At 39.4% G+C, this 18,433-nt stretch overlaps 1 protein-coding gene and 1 non-coding gene across 2 annotated transcripts in view; one reads left to right on the plus strand and one right to left on the minus strand.

Annotated features, from left to right (window-relative positions):
* The window catches only part of LOC122525768 (protein vestigial), a 56,442-nt gene that overhangs the window by 16,464 nt on the left and 21,545 nt on the right, over positions 1-18,433 (plus strand). The window lies entirely within an intron of this gene.
* Positions 11,287-11,368, minus strand: Trnas-uga. The gene has a single exon. It is a non-coding gene; the product is annotated as a tRNA-Ser (tRNA).

Genomic DNA, 18,433 nt, shown 5'->3' on the forward strand with positions numbered 1-18,433 from the left:
TGATGGATGTTGACAAAAGAAAGTCATCATGCTTCGGTAAAACGGAAAAACGTGCATTGCATTGAACCCGCTCATGGTTTTGCTCAGGGATCGTGTCTTCTACAGAGAGAGAGAGAGAGAGGGGGTGGGAGGGAGAGGGGAGAGGGGACAATTAATTAGAAATTATTCGTCAGGTATCTCACATGGTGATCTCCGTGGCCGTACAGAGGAACGACACCAGCGTGTCGGTATCTCTTTGATACGTCAGCTGTCCGACCGGACCAGTTTCTACCTTGGCAAGAGTTCCTTCTGACCAGTCCAAATAGTACTACGTTCAACACGTGTCAACCATCGTCGGTCTCGGTATTGCAAATTACGAGAATAAGAAGGAAAAAAAAAGAAAAAAAAACAAAATCAAGAATTCAGAATGGGTCGGAGTCGTAAGAAGCTCGTAAGGAGCTCGTAAAGACGAACATTAAAATTTATCAATTTGAACGGGCAACGAGGGTGCATTAATTCTTCCTCTCTTTCCCTATATATATATAGTTAAAATATTTTTCAATTCGATAAGAAATGTTTAAAACGATGAGTAACAATTTGGTCTGTGTCAAAGAGTGATAGAGGATAGGTTTAAGTATCTTTACTTTAAAAACGATTGTATTGTAAGTGGATACTGGTTTTTTCTTTCTCAAGTTACATGGATTTCTTTTCCCCGGCACGAGGTACAACTCCGAGGACGCTTAATAAGCGAGCGAAGTGCATCTCGAAACGATAAAAGTCGGTATCGAAGGGTGCACTCCATAGATCAAGACCCGGTGCGCGGCTTATTCCAGAAAGAAAGAGAGTGGTGGTCGTCGGTAAGAGAGTGGTGGCGGTTGTATAGAGATCGGAGAAGGAAAGGGGGGAAGAAAGGAAAGGGGGAAGAAAAACCAGTTAATCGCAGCTTGATGCACTCTGCGTGGCCAGCCGTTATTTACGATCGCGTTGCTTTCCTTGATCACGCGCGACGTTTTCCAGGGGCCCGATTAGCGCGAGTAGAAACAAGAATGAACGGCTCTAATTCCTCATCCCTCTTCTATCGATAAGAATATACGGTGCTCTCGGAGAGGAGATGTTTAATAGCGAATTAATAAACGCCGGAGAATCAGCGAATCCCGATTCGTACTTAGAGACTTGCGCGGTAGTCGAAGATAAGGCACCATTACTGAAATACCAACTGTTTGAACCTTTTTACTTTCTCTCTCTCTCTCTTTCTTTCTTTCTACTTTTATCTCATCGTAATCTTAGTCTTATCGTAAGCTTATGTTCGCGTTTGGGGTGGGTAACGTAAGAGGAGATTCGATTATTGGTATCTATTCTAATTAACTATAATTTTCTAATTCCATCTAATCGTTAGAACATCCCTCGTAGTTGTTGGTAGCCCTAGTGAAATTTGTTTCCAACGTATCGTTTCTTGCTCTCTTTCTCTCTCTCTCTCTCTCTTTCTATCTACATAGTATCTCCTCACATGTGCTCATCGTCTCGTTGCATACGAGTGCTCACTGCTTCGTAGTCGCCGGCGATGCAACGTGTACGCTGTCCAGCAGGTATGATTTGTCGCATCGCCGGCCAGCTGCCGCCCTCGTGTTCTCCCGGACTTTCCGAAGAAACCCATTTGGCTTGGCAAAAATATATTTCTATCGGAGTCCCCTCCCTTCCTTTCCTCCTCGAACTCTCGTTCACTCTTTTACTTTATTCCTTGTTTTGTTTCTTTATTTTTCGTTAGTAGTCATGATGCACCCTGCGCGCACGTGCATCGAACGTTCTCCTCTCGTTACATGCCTAAGGAAGAAGAAGAAGAAGAAGGAGAAGGAGAAGGAGAAAAAGGAGAAATTTTATTCAAAGGGTAATCCGTACGTGTACCTAGTCGCTCTCGTGAAAATTATAGTCGCGTGGTATAGTCGGTCTACTTGAGAATTCGTAATATCTTTGAAACCATATACTACAGTACCTATCCTATTTCTAATAATTTCTATAAAACATTAACGTTTGTTCGTTCATTTCCCATAAGATTTATATACGGGATGTAATTATATTCTTTTTTTTTTCTTTTTGTTTTTTTTTTTTTTTTTTTTTTTTATGGATATTTACTTCCCTTCAGTCGATTCGTTCGAAAATAAGATTTTCTTCGCCGGTGGCAAGAATGAGGAAAGGCGTCAACGTTTCCAAGATATTATTCTTCCTTACGAACCTAAAAGCGGCGGGATAATCTATTATCAACATGTATCTTAACCGCGTCTTAACTCTTTCGTCTAATAAAAATGTCAGCGCAACGAGTGTTGCCGTGGTCTCCAAAACACATTGCACCGAGTTTCGGTTTAATTTATAGGAAACAATGACTGTTTTCCGGTGCTTGTTTTGTTATACATTTTTTTTTTACTAACGACTGTAAGCTCAACTTGCAATCGATTTGTAACGATAACATTTTATGAAATCATATGAAAAGAGAAAGAGAGAGTATGATAAAACCCATAATCGATTAACAGTTGAACAAGATTACAGAAATTTTTAGTTTAGTGTGATATTCATGTGTGTGTGTGTGTGTATTATAAAATACGTCAATCTATAGTTATTGCGAAATGCGTAAGATAAGTGTTGATGTAAAATACTTTGATAGTATTCGATATAGCTCAAATGATTGTTAATTAATCGAAAGAAACGTATATTGTAATCGATAATCACGGAGTATAAGTTCGATGTATCATTCATATGGAAATCTACCGTTAGACTTGTTTATTGTCTCCTATGAAAGTTCTTATATTGTTGTTTATACAAATTTTCGAATACTATTTTCATCATACATATATAAGACCTTCGGAAAGTAATATAAATAACATTGAATAAAAGAACTCGTATAGAAGACAACGTTTCAGTCTAACGGTGGATTTCGAGCAGGATGGTAAATAAAATTTATACTCCGTACTTTTAGACTAAAATATACATTTTTAGAAATAAATTAACAATCATTTCAGATATTTTTAATACTCTAATATATTTTATTGATATTTAAGATTGTTTTAACCGAAATATATACATTTCTCGATATTGGCAACGATGGTGGTTTTCGACAAAAAATTGGATTCTTCCTTGTTTTAAGATGTTCCATTAAAATTTGTTTTTTCTTTTTTTTTCTCTTTTTTCGTTGTTGCATCAATGATATTGTATTCTCCGAGTGCAAAGACCCGCAAGCGTGTGTCCCTCTTATCTTCTTTCTCGTCGTCGCTAACGTTGACAGCTCATCTTCCAAAAGTGATTTACGTTGACGTGACTACTTACCGGTTAACTTATGATGTTTACCAATTCAATTAGAAGTACAACCGCCGGCCCCCGTTAAAACCAGATACATTTGTTTCGACATTAATTTACCGAAACGCTTTTCTGTCATAACAAAACTATAATAAACCTTCAGGGCTACCGGTCTGGCTCCTAGCCAATAGCGTTTCGGCCTTTATGAGGGTAAATGAAGAAGAGTTAGACTTATACGAACTATCGTGATTCGATTAATAGTTTCTTTTGATATTTATAAAATTCTTAGATATATAAACCTAATCGATAAACGTCTATTAACGCAACGATTAGTCGTCGATGATCATTTTTCTACGTGACACGTAATTTTTCTCAACTAGGAGGTCAACTCGTGTAAATCAGAAATTGATTTCAAAGATTCGTAAAACTCATTAACGATGATGATTAAGGATTCTTCTACGTAATGCAATTGTTCGAAGAAAAATGAAAAATCCATCATCGCAAGACTAGAATCGATTGTAATAACTCTTACATTAGAACGAGCAAAACAAGGAAATCCTGGATCGCGGTTGTCTTTTGCCATCCGCTCGGTTTGCAATTATCCGACCTTCTCTAATTGATTTATTCGGAACTAATTGATTGAAATTAAAGTGCACGGGTATCGGCGACGGTAATTAACGGCATCGAAGCAACAACATCGGGAGGAATGTTGCGGTGGTATTTAAAGGGACGGATATTATTCTGTCTTGAACTAGCATACCTCCTTGGCTATACAATGTACGCTTTTTGTCAGGAGAATGTCGTGAAGAACGAAAGCCAGCAAAGAAACATAGGTATATAACCCCCCCCCTACCCTACGAATTCGAGATAATGCGAAAATACACGTCTGTCGCGTCTTTTTTCTTTTTCCTTTTCTACTGTTTTCTTTCTTTTTTTTTTCTTTTTTTTTGGCAATAAGCTTCGTTGAAGCTAGTCTGTTGTTTCAAGTAGTCTAAACCCACCATTTTCATTGTATCGTTCAGTAGTCATCCACATTAGCGTAATCGTTAGCCAGCCAGCTCACCATTGCGTTAAGTCCCACAAACAGAGTATTTCTTATCGTAACAAAGAAAAGGGTGTTGAGTTGAAAAGCTTTTTAGGTGGTAAGAAGTAGTAGAAAGATACCGCTAATGACGGCGGGGGAAACAAAAAGTACTTTGGTATCACGTGGTTTTAGTTTCCGTTTGAAAGCACAATGCATCGCGGATTCTTTAGTCGACTAAGAGAAGTAGCCTCTTGACGACGACGAAGAAGACGACGAAGACGACGAAGAAGACGAAGACGACGAAGAAGAAGACGTCTCTATATTTATATGCGAGAAAGTCAGTGGCCCGGTTGACTGATTCTCCGCTCGTTCCCGGATTTCAACGTAGAATCGAATTATCTTCATCCGTGAATCAACAAGAATCTGAAAAGACGTAAAAGCCAGGCTTACTACCAAGAATCGGACTTCTGGAAATCGTTTTTTGCTTGTTTCAAGTAAGATATGAAGAAATGTATATAGTCGATCTCAAAGTAAAACAATTATTATTGCGGTTGCTCTTTAAATAGAAAAAGGAGATAGGCATTTGATCTTAATTATAAAACGGATATTATAATATTAATCGCAATTGTGATCAAAGATACTCGTCGATTGAAATCAATCAATATTTATAATAAATAGATATTTATTTTCGCTCGTCTAACGAATTATCTGTTACATAATAATTAATCGATGATTTTTAAATGATTTCATATTGAAATAACACGTTGTATAGAATTTAAAATTGTAACGAGTTTAAATAATTATCCGTAATATTGTTACAAATTAACGAGATGGGTTTTCTAATGTCGTTTCGAAAGGATGCTACACTTCCTCGTCTTGGAAGTTTGTACCGATCCACGAAGAAAGATCATCGCGGTAACGGAATAGACATCGAGTTAAGATGGAAAACGGATCCACTGCTATCCTTCTTTTTCTTGCACGCCTACGGAAGCTCCTAGCAGAAAGTATAAGTTATGGCGGAGAGTGAAGAGTCCTTGTAAAATATATACACCGTGCAGTGAACATTAAGAGAGTCATTTGTAAGCCGGTGTAACTACGTGCTGAGTACTTTACGATAGTAAAGCCGTATTTTATGACGACGAAGAGAGGTCTTCGACTCTCTTTACTATGATGCCAAGCCATAACGAGAGTGGTTTGCTTTTGCGAACGGCTAAGCTACTGTTGCCGGACACTACTACCAACTTCTTTTTCTTAGATTTCTCGCTTTAGCATGCCAAATGTCACGTATCTACCAGTCGTTCATCGCAAATACACTTAAGTACCTTGCTAGAGAGAGTAGTTACAAGTCGGTATTAACGTTTGATTCCTTATTTTGCTATCAATTGGTTCGTACCTTTAAATAATACTTCATTTTATTCGAAGTGTCTCTTACGATATCGTTATCGTAATTCATACCAAACAGAAATAACGAAGTCACCTTGCTCGGCTAAGAAGTTACTAACTTTTCATTAAAAAGATGAAATAACTTAGTAGAAGGAAAGACAGAGAGAGAGATAGAGATAGAGAGAGAGAGACTTCGTTAATTAACTTTCAAGCCGAAATATCGGCGGATAACGAACGGTGCCGGTAACTACTGCTCTCGAGTCACTCGGCAAGAATTTACGAGCTTGAATCGCGAAAACGATGAGTCTCTACCCGGTTTCTTCAGAGAAACATACTATCTTCCGACGATTCGATCGTACTTGGAGAGCAATGTAACGCGTTTAAGTAATGACTTCTGACTTAGTTCGTAGCACACGGAAAGTCACACGTCCGGTTCGGTTCGAAAGTTAGACGCGCGGCAAAAACTAGCACGGCATATAGAATTCCTAATACCGAAGAGAATAATTTGTTACCATTAAACTAATGACTATTTTCATTTTATTTATTTTATAATTTTATGAATTTTATGATAAATTAATCAATTAAAAAAAGAAAAATCTTTCCTATATTGGTATCAAAAATCAAACGAAAAATAAACGTTGATAATTGTTTTATTTAAAAATATTTGTCGCGCGCGCGCGCGTATAATTTTTTTTTAGCTATACGTTAGGAAGAACAGTGTTAAAGAAACAGTCGCATGAATCTACGTACATTGGCATAAGATTTTTTTCGCGGCGAGAACAGTCAAGATACAAGTCATTAACCCTCGGCTACTGGTCGCATAATATGTTAATGTCACCGATGACAAGCACGCGTTTAATCACTTAACGCCTCCTTTGAATACCAGAAATCGTGGTCCACGTACTGTCGGAATGATTCATTGACTGCAAAATGATATCTCTTTTCGTATACCAGTATCACGAGCCAAGGGAGAAACATCAGAAAACAGAGAGTGAACTCGTCGAAATAATCAAATATTAAAGATTTTAATCAGTATAGTACACGCGAGCATAGATACCTCTTATTGAAAAGCGTGACAAGTAAAAAAAAAACATTAATTTAGTTAGTTGGAAGATCGGTAAAACGTAGGTGGTCCTAAATGTTCGTTAAGGTACATTGGGTAGATTTGGAGATAAACAGAAGTTACACCTCGAGTAACACGTATGGAATTAACATAGCTGACCACGGTTCGACGTTTAAAAGCCGATCGCATTTCCATACCGGTGCCATTCGGTCCCATTTAAGGCCCCAGTACCTTTTGCTAACACGCTGGTCTATATTTGCCCTGAGACTTTAGCGGGATCCATTTATATCCTCTTATCCTACCATCTTTCGCACAGCAGGTCTTCTCGAAAGCAGGACGAACTACAACAACCCTTTGTCTTTTCTTCTCGCTTTTTCGTGAGACTTTCGAATAAGGTATGTCAGCTTAACGTTACGCGCTCTATCCCGAAAAAAAGTTTTTCCATCTTGTTCGGTAGATCGAGCAAGTGTCTCTTGCTCGTAGAAACAAAAAAAATCAACGATTCATCGAAGCGTAACAAGTCTAACATAGCTAGCGGTCAATTTTTCCCAAAGGACATTGCGATCGTGCCGATCACTATCGATCAGTTGCACAAATCGTAAATGTTTCTACTAACCGCAGCTGTCTGTGGAATTTCTACAACGTCGTTAACCGATAAAACTCTCGCGAACTTCGATCTCCCAAGGGATGATGATTAACTCACGATCTTCAGATTCGAACCGAAGGTACCCTTAATGAATACCACGTATCGTGTTCACGGAAGTGCTGTGAGAAATTAGGTAGGAGTCAAAGGGAAACAACTCTCAAATCAAGAAGATTCGACGTCTTGGTATCCACCCTACTACTAATCTAAGCAACCTAGCACCTAGACTTAATTCGATCTAATCTCGGCACAAAGTGAACTAATATAGAGAACACTTTACTCTAATCCATAAATCCATTACAAGTTAGTACATCGTACATCTATGATATTAGAATAATAATAATAATACCTGAGAAATTATTATGACATACATTTATCAGATAATACAAATTTATGAACATTAGACTTTAATCATAAAGATATGGGTCCTGACTTGGGGTTAAAGTCACAATTTCAGATCATTGATGAGGAAACATGAAAAAAAAAAAAGGAGAAACTGATGATCGACAGGAAAGTCTTGGGGACACGTTCGCGATGATCAAAGGAGAGCCGTGAAAAAGTGCAAGGCGTCTCTCCTTTACTATCTCCATCTCTCTCTCTCTCTCCCTTTTATTGCTGCTGGCTCGCCATCTGTTTTTCATTGAGTCGCACGAGCGGCACTCTCGGCGTTGATACGCTCTCCTCTCTCTCTTTCTCGCATATCGGCGAATTCTTCGTGGTTTTCGCGTACACGCAGCGTGGATCGCATATCTCGTGGCAAGCAAAGATCCGAAACCCGTTGAGAATGTCTCCTCATTAATAAGACCGATTCCCTCGTCGCGACTCGTCGCTCGCTCTCGTTCTCGCTTTCAAGGAGCGTGAATCGTACGACGGATACTGCTCTCCTCTCCTCTCCTCTCCTCTCTCTCTCTCTCTCTTTCTGTCTTCATATCTCGTTTTCCTTCTTCTCTCTCTCTCTTACTCTTAACTTCGAAGGCGACCGGTCCGTGCCGTCCAAACTCTCGAAGAATTCGCGGATCGTGCATAGTTCCATCAATTTCGCGCGTCTCGCAGTCAGAGCGCACAGTTATTTCATTGACGAGTTTTGCAAACGCGAGTTTCTCTTTGCATCGAAAGGGGCGACTTGGCACGAGGCTTTGCTTTGCCCCACCGACGATTAAACCTTCTCCCGTCTTCCAAATGTCCACGAGGAATGTGTCCGGGCCCGAACGATTCCTTCACGAATTATACTTTCTCTGATTTTATGCCTGACCACCGAGCCTATTCTCCTTCGAGAACCTTTTGTTTTGTTTCTTTTTATGAAAATTAATTTCGTAGATGGATAGTGATTTCATTTATCAATTGGGGGTTAGGGTAAACAGATTTATTTATCATATCGCGATTCGGATTTGGGATAATAGTCTTAAGAATCTTAAAAATATCTTGATGTTGTATGAAAATATAAAATGTTGCGGGTCTTCTGGAATATGATTAGGGTACATTAACGGCTTGAAGTTTTTTACGTAAACTCCTTGAAAGTTTGAATAGTCGGTAAGGCAAAGTTTATGAGAAGGAAAGAGTAGAGTAGGGGGCTGCGTTGAGCTAATTTTTAAACAAAGCCCTAATTTCCGCAACTTCATAATATCAAGCCGTACTCGTTATTACTCGTCCGGGATAATAAATGATTATTACGTTGGAGGGTGGCGTCGAAGACGAAGCGAAGAAAGGAGAAAGAGAAGAAGATGGGTATGGGATGGATGGAATCCTTTGATGTCTTCTCGCTCGGCTGAAAGCAAGCCGAGCGACAAATTCTTCGATATTCAGGCGATGAAAAGCCTCTCTGCTGACGGGGGGCTAACTTGCCAACGCAAAGATTGCGGTAAAAACGTTTAGAATCTTCCTTAGAGTAACGATCCTCCTTCCATCTCTTCAACAAAGATTCAATTTGCCTCTCAACTTCAATTTAAGAAGTGAGAGGAACTTATTCTTAATGTCAGATCAATAAAAGGAGAATAGAATTATTTTATTTTTTTTGCGTGTATATAAAAAGGTGTAACTTGGAGTGCATGATGGGAGAGACTCGTAGTAATTTTTTATATTTATTCTTGACCGAATTAATTTACTGCGATGAGGATTTGACGACGTGACGAAAGACAAATAAAGGATGGACACGAAAAAAAAAGTTAACACGACTAAAGCTATCGTGATTTAATTATTTCATTATTACAATACGGAAAAACAGGGTTTTTCTTGGCATGATAATTACGCATGAAGGATAATGGTAGTAGTAAACCTTTCTTAATCCTTTTCATGCTGTTACCGCGAGAACGATTAAACTAAAGGTCTTTAGCTTATTTGCACGTCGATTTGCCTCGTTGCTTCTTTATCTTTTCTTTTTATCCTTTTCTCCTTGTTCATCGTCTTCCTATTCTTGTCTGATCATCATCATTGAACATTCGTCGACGGCGATACAATGGGCAGCTGCACCTGGCGTGGCCTTCCGCCCCTTCTTGGCATCTTTACGAGCGTTTGAAAACAGAAAAAGATGGAGATGTATGGCCGATCGTAAGTTTGATCTCTCAGCGCTTATGCAAAAGCTTACGGACGCGTTGATAACTTATGCAAAAGCGCATAAGTCGGGTTCGCGTTACGCGCGGATTTTCTCGACTCGCTGGACTTACTCATCGTAGTTGAAGTAAACTTTTTTCATAGTATCCCTTATGTTTGCGGAAATTTTTTTTTTACTCAACAAAACACACGGATTTACGAGTGTTTAAAAGCATACACGTACTATACCGTATCAAGTGCATTCAAGATTTATGTGGTCACGGAGGCGTGAATAACATACCGGCACAGTTGCTTCTCGATGTTCAAATAATTACTTGGAATACGCACATGACGGTGGGATATATATTAGGTTGTTCTCTCATTGGAAGATTATATTAGTAATATTCGTCTTTCTTAGGAACGTGTCAGAGGAGAAAAATAGTCTGAAGAAGTAAGGTTAGGGTATCATTATCAGTCGAGAACGAATCGTGCAACACTTCCGGCATCGTGTTTTTCCTTCCAATCTCGCAAACTTCTACTTTCTGGCTGCTTTATGCTTCTCCTCGTGGAAATAATTTCATCAAAAAGTCCGACTCTCGAGTTGAGCGTGGAAGATAGCATACACCCGACGCCATGTTCGTTTTCGTATACGGGTCAGGAGCAGAGCGGAGTTGAGCGGGGCTGAAGCTTGCTAGCTGGCTGGCGTAATTGTGACTCGTAATTGTTGCCCCCTTTGTTTCATCAATTACGCGTCTAGACGCCAGAAATGGATGCGGAAAAGAGAGACTTGTGGGTGGAGCAAGAGAAAAAACAAGAGAGAGAGAGGGAGAGAGAGAGAGAATGAGAAACGGCAGGAAAGAAATGCGAGAGGGCAGAAACGACGTTGGCTAAAAGAATTTTTATGAAATGATCTCTGACGGTGCCGACGATGCCACCGTTGGCTTTTATCAAGTGCATTGTCTTTTTACTATCGCCTACTCATAGTTCTAAGCCATTGTTGTTTGAGAATAAATTTAAAAAGAACGAATAAAAATAATATTTTTATTCCCATGACCATATCAAATATTACGTTTCCACAGGGAACATATTATCTATGTTTTATTTTATTCCAATCGTCCTCGTTTAAAAAACGATCTTATTTTAGTTATAACACGGTTTACCATTCCTGTACTTTTCCAGAGTCTCTTTGATACTCGCCGACTCTTATCGGAGAGATAAGATACAGCATGACTTGTGAGTAACAGGTAGAAAATTATGCCTCGGTGTTGCTAGTAGCTTAATAATTAATAACAATTCGCGTAAAAAATTTATTTAATTACAGACTATACACGAGATAAATAGTTTTATTAAGATTTGCGATTTTTAAGGAAAAAAAAAAAATTTCGCTGCGGACAGGATTCGAACCTGTGCGGGTAAAACCCAATGGATTTCAAGTCCATCTCCTTAACCGCTCGGACACCGCAGCTGTTGTCTGCTCCCGATTTAGTTATCGTAATAACGTTGGAATTTTATTTGCCGTATTATAATCTTGTTTTTTCATTAACATGAAAACGCGATTAAAAAGATCTTTATACGCTTTTCTCGAATATTTCCAAATTCACAATTAACAACCATTCGGATATGAAACAAGTTAAATACATACGTGTGCGGTTTTCGACGGGTTAATTATCGATTAATTAGCGAACTCCTAGTCTCGGGTCTCTTTCTCTCGATGGCGCGAAGGTACGACTACTTGGATAAGAATTTCAATTAGCCAAGGAAACAGTTCGAACTAAGACAATTATACCAAGAGTTCACAAATAGGGTCGCACTTCCGGATCTTAACGAATGAACTGCGAATTAATTAGAAATCTTTTCCTTTTCTTTTCTTTTCTTTTCTTTTTTTCGGTTACTTCTTTCTCCTATTCTGCTATCTTAGGGTTTCTATGTATCATGATCGAGTTGGGTATATATATATATATATATATAGATATATAAATATACAAGCGACCGCATTAACGATAATTGAGCCATCGTTCGTTTCTTTAATTACGATCGTTAAAGAAGAACGATGTCAGCTTTCATACACGAAGTTTACCTTTCGTAAAAGATACTACTCTTCGGCGTCTATAAATCGAATGACCTCAGATGAAAGAAGGAAAGAAAGAAAGAGAAAGAGAAAGAGAAATAAAGGTTAAGTTGGATCGATCGGCACGTAGCGATTCTTTGTGTTAATTAAGGTGTTAATTAACAATGAAGAACGGCCAGTAATATAGGAGCGTCATCGGAAGAGTTTGACATGAACGTCGCATTAATAAAGCGAAAGTGACCGCTTTATGCGCGTCTCCTCGTCGTTTGATGCTTGATTAATAACCCGCTTACTATTTGCGATCGGTAAGTAAATAAAAAAGAATGATTAGTAGCTATGACACCGGATAATTAAATGTTTTCATGTTTTGAGTTACGCGCCGTCGGTTCCGTAAATTCCATCAATTTATCGACTCACGTGGATCGCTACAAAAATGATATCTTTCAGGAGAAGCTCGTTAATTGCCACTTTATGTCGAGTTAAAAGGTATATGCTTGTTTTCTCCTCATTATTATTTTAATTCGATATCCTAATTGCAATTACTGCTAATTCCACGTTACAATCTTAGGCGCGTGAAACACAGTAGCTAACGAAGATGAATTAAATTTATTATAGATAGAAAAATATATCTATATATATATATATAAGAAAATGATAGAAGATCTTTGATTTTATCTTGATACGTTGATTTGCATATCTCACAAAAGTAAATGTTCGTCTCGAAGATGGGCTTCGTATAAAAAAGGTTGCTGTCTCAACCCTTTGTTTCCCGAAGCACCGTAGATTCGAGAAGACAAGATCCCACCGCGAGAACGTTACCTCTCTGGAAGGAATAAATGAAAGGAATGCCAGAGCTTTTCGCGGATCATTTTTCACTCTCATAATCGTCCGCCTCCATCTCGGGCGTTCGTGACATTGCACCAGCTGACAGTGACGAATCGACAGTCTCCGAGTGGAGCTTTGAGTCATTGGCTGCTGCCAGTGTTGTCTCCTTTCCTCTCGTCTCACGATCAACTGAACCATGCCAGCAACCTAAGACTTTCTTCTCTACAACGAATATTTTATTTTTAAACAATCCCGTTTATTTACTTTGATTAATTTACGCGAAACGTTGTCCCGTATAACGTGTACTCGATTAATATTTAATATTTAACGTTTATTAGTTGAAATAAATTGTTGATAATATTTAGTTATGTTTGTTTAAATAAAGAGGTTGCGCGAGAAGATATTCTTGAAGAAATATATAAACGATTTTGGAAGAAGTCGGGCTTCGCAGGTGCCAAGGATCAGTCCCATCGCCGGGTCGTCCAGGTGAATTTTCTGATTTCACGATCCACTGTCCGCACTCGGAAGGAAGGAATATTTATTATTACTCAAGGTGCAGAACAAGTATGGAACGCGAAAGCGACTCGACTCGACTCGTTTTAAGTGACAGGTGAAGGGCCGCGCTTTTTACTAGCCTATGCGACTTCCCGAGTTCCCATTTAAGTGTGTAATCGACGAAGTATGGCCGACCCAGTCGTAATCGCATTAATTCCCTTTCTCTGGTAATTACGAATCTTGATTATTGTACCAACTTTCGATCCGTTGTAATTAATGATAAAGATGCGAAAATAATTAAGATACTATATACTATAGTAATATATACGTCAGTAAGAAAACATATGAATAATTTAGAACCGTACATTATAACTGCATATATTTGAACTCGTGTACGAGTTGTACTTTTTGCTTGTGCCATGCTATTCTTTCATTTTCAAATTAACCAGTCATAAAATATGATATAACGTTACACCTCTCATTACATTAACATTGCGCTGAATTAGACGAAAGGCACACGCACATTCACGCACTTCTTTCATTTACTCATCATACATTCGTTTGTAATATGAAGGAAAAAAGATGAATCGGACAATTAAATGATCGGAGCTTTTTGTAAACGATCAAGTCGGCAGGTGGAATGCACCTGACTCGGTCGAATGAGCAGGTTCAAAGGTTAAGTAGAAAATGTCGTAGAAAGAGGCATACCAAGCTAAATACGTTCTTTCAAACGAGTGGAAGCTTCCATCGTTCGAAGCTACCGACAACGACGAAGCTCTCGGAAACGCGATGGCGGCATAAGCTAAGCGCATATTAAAGACGCTCGTAAAATTATAGACATTCCTTGGTATCTCTCCTTGCTAATACGTTGAGGCGTGTCAGAGTCTTCGATGTTCCGCTATCCTCCTGTCTTCCTTCTTCCTTTGACGAGCAAAACGTTTAGCTCCAACCTATACATGCGCTTACAAAAGCATAGGTAGGTACTATGTATGTGCTAGGATGTGTGTGTGTATGCGTGTGTGTGTGTACCAGAGACAACAGGCATGGTGGGTGTAATTTATATTAACGATGGCAGACTCGGTACACCGATGTCGGACCGTTCCTTTGAAGATCCGTAATACCCGTTGTCGCGGAAACGTGGTGAGAATACTCTCATCATTTGGACGATTGTGAAACCAACGGCGAATGGTTTACCGCCGTACCGGCTCTCCTCCTGGTGGATCGACGGACGGATGGAAAGGTAGCCGCAATCTCGAATGCAATGCTATTCGCCTCCGGTACTACCGACACATTAGAATTGAATTGAATAAGGTTTTCCTTCGAGAGAGAGAGCCAGTTTCCATCAAGACGCGTAACTTCTCGAAGAACGAACGCTACGCCACTCTACGTTCGTCAAAGCCAGGCGCCTATCTTTCCTTCTTTTCCTCTCTCTCTCCCTCTCTATTTCTCTTTTTTTATCCTCCTTCCTTTCTTTTTTTAGTCCTATTTCCGTCCCCATGAGCGCAGCACTTCGAAAATCGAACAATCGTTTCTTTTCCTTGTTGGAACTTAAATTGGAGATAACCTCAAAATGTTCTATTAGTTCGTCCTCATTATGTTTCTTCATGATTTTATACGATATAGAAATGTATCCTGGAATGAGTAAGAAAAATACATTTTATAGGATTATTTATTTTACAATGATATTTTATACTTTGGAGTAAAATAGAGATGTAGAGATTTTCGGAAGGCATGCGACGCCAATGTGACTCTATCCTCGAACATCCCTTCTTCTACTTCTCTTCAAGAGTTCTCGATTCTCAGCCGATCCTTCAGCTCGAGATCGTATCGACTCTCGTGATTTGTGTCCGCGAAAATTAATCGCCGCTCGTCACACGCGTTGACGAGGTGAAACAGCCTCGAATGCTTCTCAGAATCGCGGAAGCCACGCGACGAAGCCGAGATAGAATACGCGCGGCTTCCACTGAACTGGTTTATTGTTATTTACGATCGCCAAGCAGACGCCATTAATCGCTGAAGTAGCCACAAGCGTCTTCCGCGCAAACCGATCTTCTCTCTGCTATTTCGTATTCCTCGAGGACCATCCTTCGAATGAAACAACGATCGGCATCGACTCGACAATGAGTAAATAATCGCGACAAAGAAGAGACAGCATACAATCTTCATTCGCATTCCTCGTAATGCTTATAAAACTATCAAGAAGAATGATCAATTTTTTCTTTAAACCGTCTCACCTCTTATCCAAATTTGTTCAACTTTTATATATATATAGGTAAATAAGTATTGCTAACATCGAGTTCTAATCTCAAGGATTTTCTAAATGAACTTTAAAATGATATCTCAGCTTTGTAAGATCCGTCATCGAACAGTATTATTATCAGGAGCGTAATTCGAACGAGGAAGAAAAGTGACACGTCATTCCTCGAGGACGCAAAGTCGCGCGACAAGAGTGAGATTGTCTCGGCATTGTTGGGATGTGCGACAATTATCGGTACGACGATGCCATATCTCACGCACGGTCGCCGACTATGTCGTCTTCTCTCGATCGCGTGCGCACACGCGCGCAAACAGTTCTCTTGTGTTCGAGAGCAAGCAAGGTGTGCTGCAACGTTGCATTCCTTGGCGCTGTTCCGTTTTTAGTCTAGGAGCGCCATTCTTTGCGACACGCGCTAAAAGGGCTACTGCTGCTGCTGCTGCTGCTGTCGTCGTCGTCGTCGTCGTTGTTGTCGTCGTCGTCGTTGGTCGTTGCTGGTACTCTTCGTGCGGGCTTTGTTTTCTCTCGATCGCATTCCATTCGATCAACCGACGCCATTTTATAGATTTTATCATTCTATTTCTTCGAATACATTTCCAAAACATTTATAATACCATGTTGTTGTATCGACGATTAAATAATATATCGATATAACTGACCGTTTCATTGAATTTCTTTTGTGTCCAATAAATTGTATTCAACCGGTTGAACGATTAACGTTTTAATATATTATATTATTACAAAGAATCGGTCAACGATTATCATCTTTATTCCAGACATGAACGCGGCATGAACGTTTCATAATCTCGGCCATTTGTTCTTGCTTTGTCTGAACTCCTCCTGACCTCTCGTTCTTCTCCCCATCCATCTGGAAAACGATCTTTTCAGAACTTCCCGTAATAAGGAGACCTCGCTGCATTCAAAAGGAACGGACATGTCCTCGATAGTTCTTGCAACGAGGGCAACGTGATACTGTTAGCGACGAAAAAAAAAGAAAAAAATAACTTATCGAGTCTAGCACGCTCGACTAACGTTGTGGAAAGGTCTTCGAGTTATGCGAGAAAAGTCAAGTCGATGTCGCTTGGCAGTAGCCTCGCGATCGACCAACTGATCAATATTTATCGAATCGCGACCTCCGTCCAAGTAAGAGAGAGAGAGAGAAGAGTAGAAAGAGAGGATTGCGGTTTTAGATCTAACCTCGGTCTCTTCGTAATGAATCATAACTTGTTCATTTAGACGAGGGATAAAAAAATTTCCGTGCTACGGTGTCGCGCGTTTCATTTTTATTTCGATTTTTATTTCCATGATCGACCTGAATCTTTCAGTATAGCAAATCTCATAAAAAGATATTTTAAATCCCGCAATCCGTAAATGGAAAGGTTCGATCTACTATTAAAACAAAGTTTTTTCCAGTTAAATACCAAGAAAAAGTACTGAAAGCGATGAAATATTGAAGGAAGGTTAAGCGATGAATTTACTGATCGGTTGAAGATCAAAACTATCGTCGGACAAAGACGATAAAGCCGTCGATCGGAGCCAAGAGGTCGAAAGTAAAAAATGGCGATAACGATAGACCGCCGCGATCTTCGTAGAAAATCACGCGTGTCGACCTGTTCAGACCGATGCTAGACATTCGTGGAATTCCTAGAGTGGTTCGAGTGCTATTTGATGCAATGAAATGTCAAGTAGGAATGCATATATCGCGCACCGCTCATAAGGAAACGAAGCGTTTCGCGTGATTGCTCTATGTTTTAATTACAATATTGCCTACTTTCGCCAGTTACCCAACGAAGAATGACCAAAATAACGAAGGATATTCGTGGCAATGTTAACGCGACGCGACGTTACGCTCGAAGTTGAGATTTTCGAGAGATACTAATTAGCAGTTCGCAGATACACGATTAACCAAGGTATGAAACCGGCATTTCCAAGTATTAGTATCCTTCGAAGATTTTACCTATTTTTTTTTCGGATGAATAAAAATAGTCTTAAAACCTGCCTACTTTTTTTTTCTCTATATATCAATTAATTGAGTAGTAAATTTCTAATAAAATCGTTTGTTCCACAAACTTTGCAGACTTGTCGTATAATAAAATAAATGTTTTCTTAAGATCATTTGAAATGTAATAGATGCAATTTATAAGACACGTGGAAAAAAGTTATTAGCTGATGCTCATTGATATTATATTATTGAACAACCATATTAGAAGAAATCTGCTAGAAAGTCATCGAAACGACAGGTGGTCCGGAAGATGAAAAGAAAGAGAAAGAGAGAGAAAAAGAGAGAGAAAGAGAGAGAGGGAGAGAAGAAACAGGCTTCCGATAAAGTGCATTAAGTTATGCATGTCGGTCTGTGCTCGGTCTCGTGCACCGGCATTACAACGACGAACGTAAAGCGGGAGTTTTTATTGGACAACTATTGCCGAGCGCGAACTTTCAATAAGCGTCGGAGAGAAGGTACATAGTAATAAGTTCGTAATGGTCTCGACCGGTAGCTCCGACAAGGATAACCTTTACTACGGGCTCTGCGGTAGGTAGCCCAAGTTATTGGTGACTGTATCGGATCAGACCTGATAACGGACACTAAAGACGCTCTTTCGACCCGCTATCTCGACGGTCCCGTGCCGGCTTTTTAGTCAGCCTTTAGCCTAACCCTTCTTTTCTCTTTTTCTTTATCTCTTGGTGTCCTCCTGAGAAGTTTCGAAGAATCAGAACTTATTAGTATCTTTCCAGGGATGACCGATTCCGAAGAGACAATATCGAGCGAGGTAGAAAAACCTTGGTTAAATCCATTGATCACAACTCGTATGAAGTTAGGTTGTTAACAGAATCGATAGCTAATTCTAGGCATTTCCAAACTAATATTTATTGTAAACTTTAATAAATTA

The sequence above is a fragment of the Polistes fuscatus genome, unplaced genomic scaffold (assembly GCF_010416935.1).
Source record: "Polistes fuscatus isolate 324 unplaced genomic scaffold, CU_Pfus_HIC Scaffold10, whole genome shotgun sequence".
In the NCBI taxonomy this organism is placed as follows: domain Eukaryota; kingdom Metazoa; phylum Arthropoda; class Insecta; order Hymenoptera; family Vespidae; genus Polistes; species Polistes fuscatus.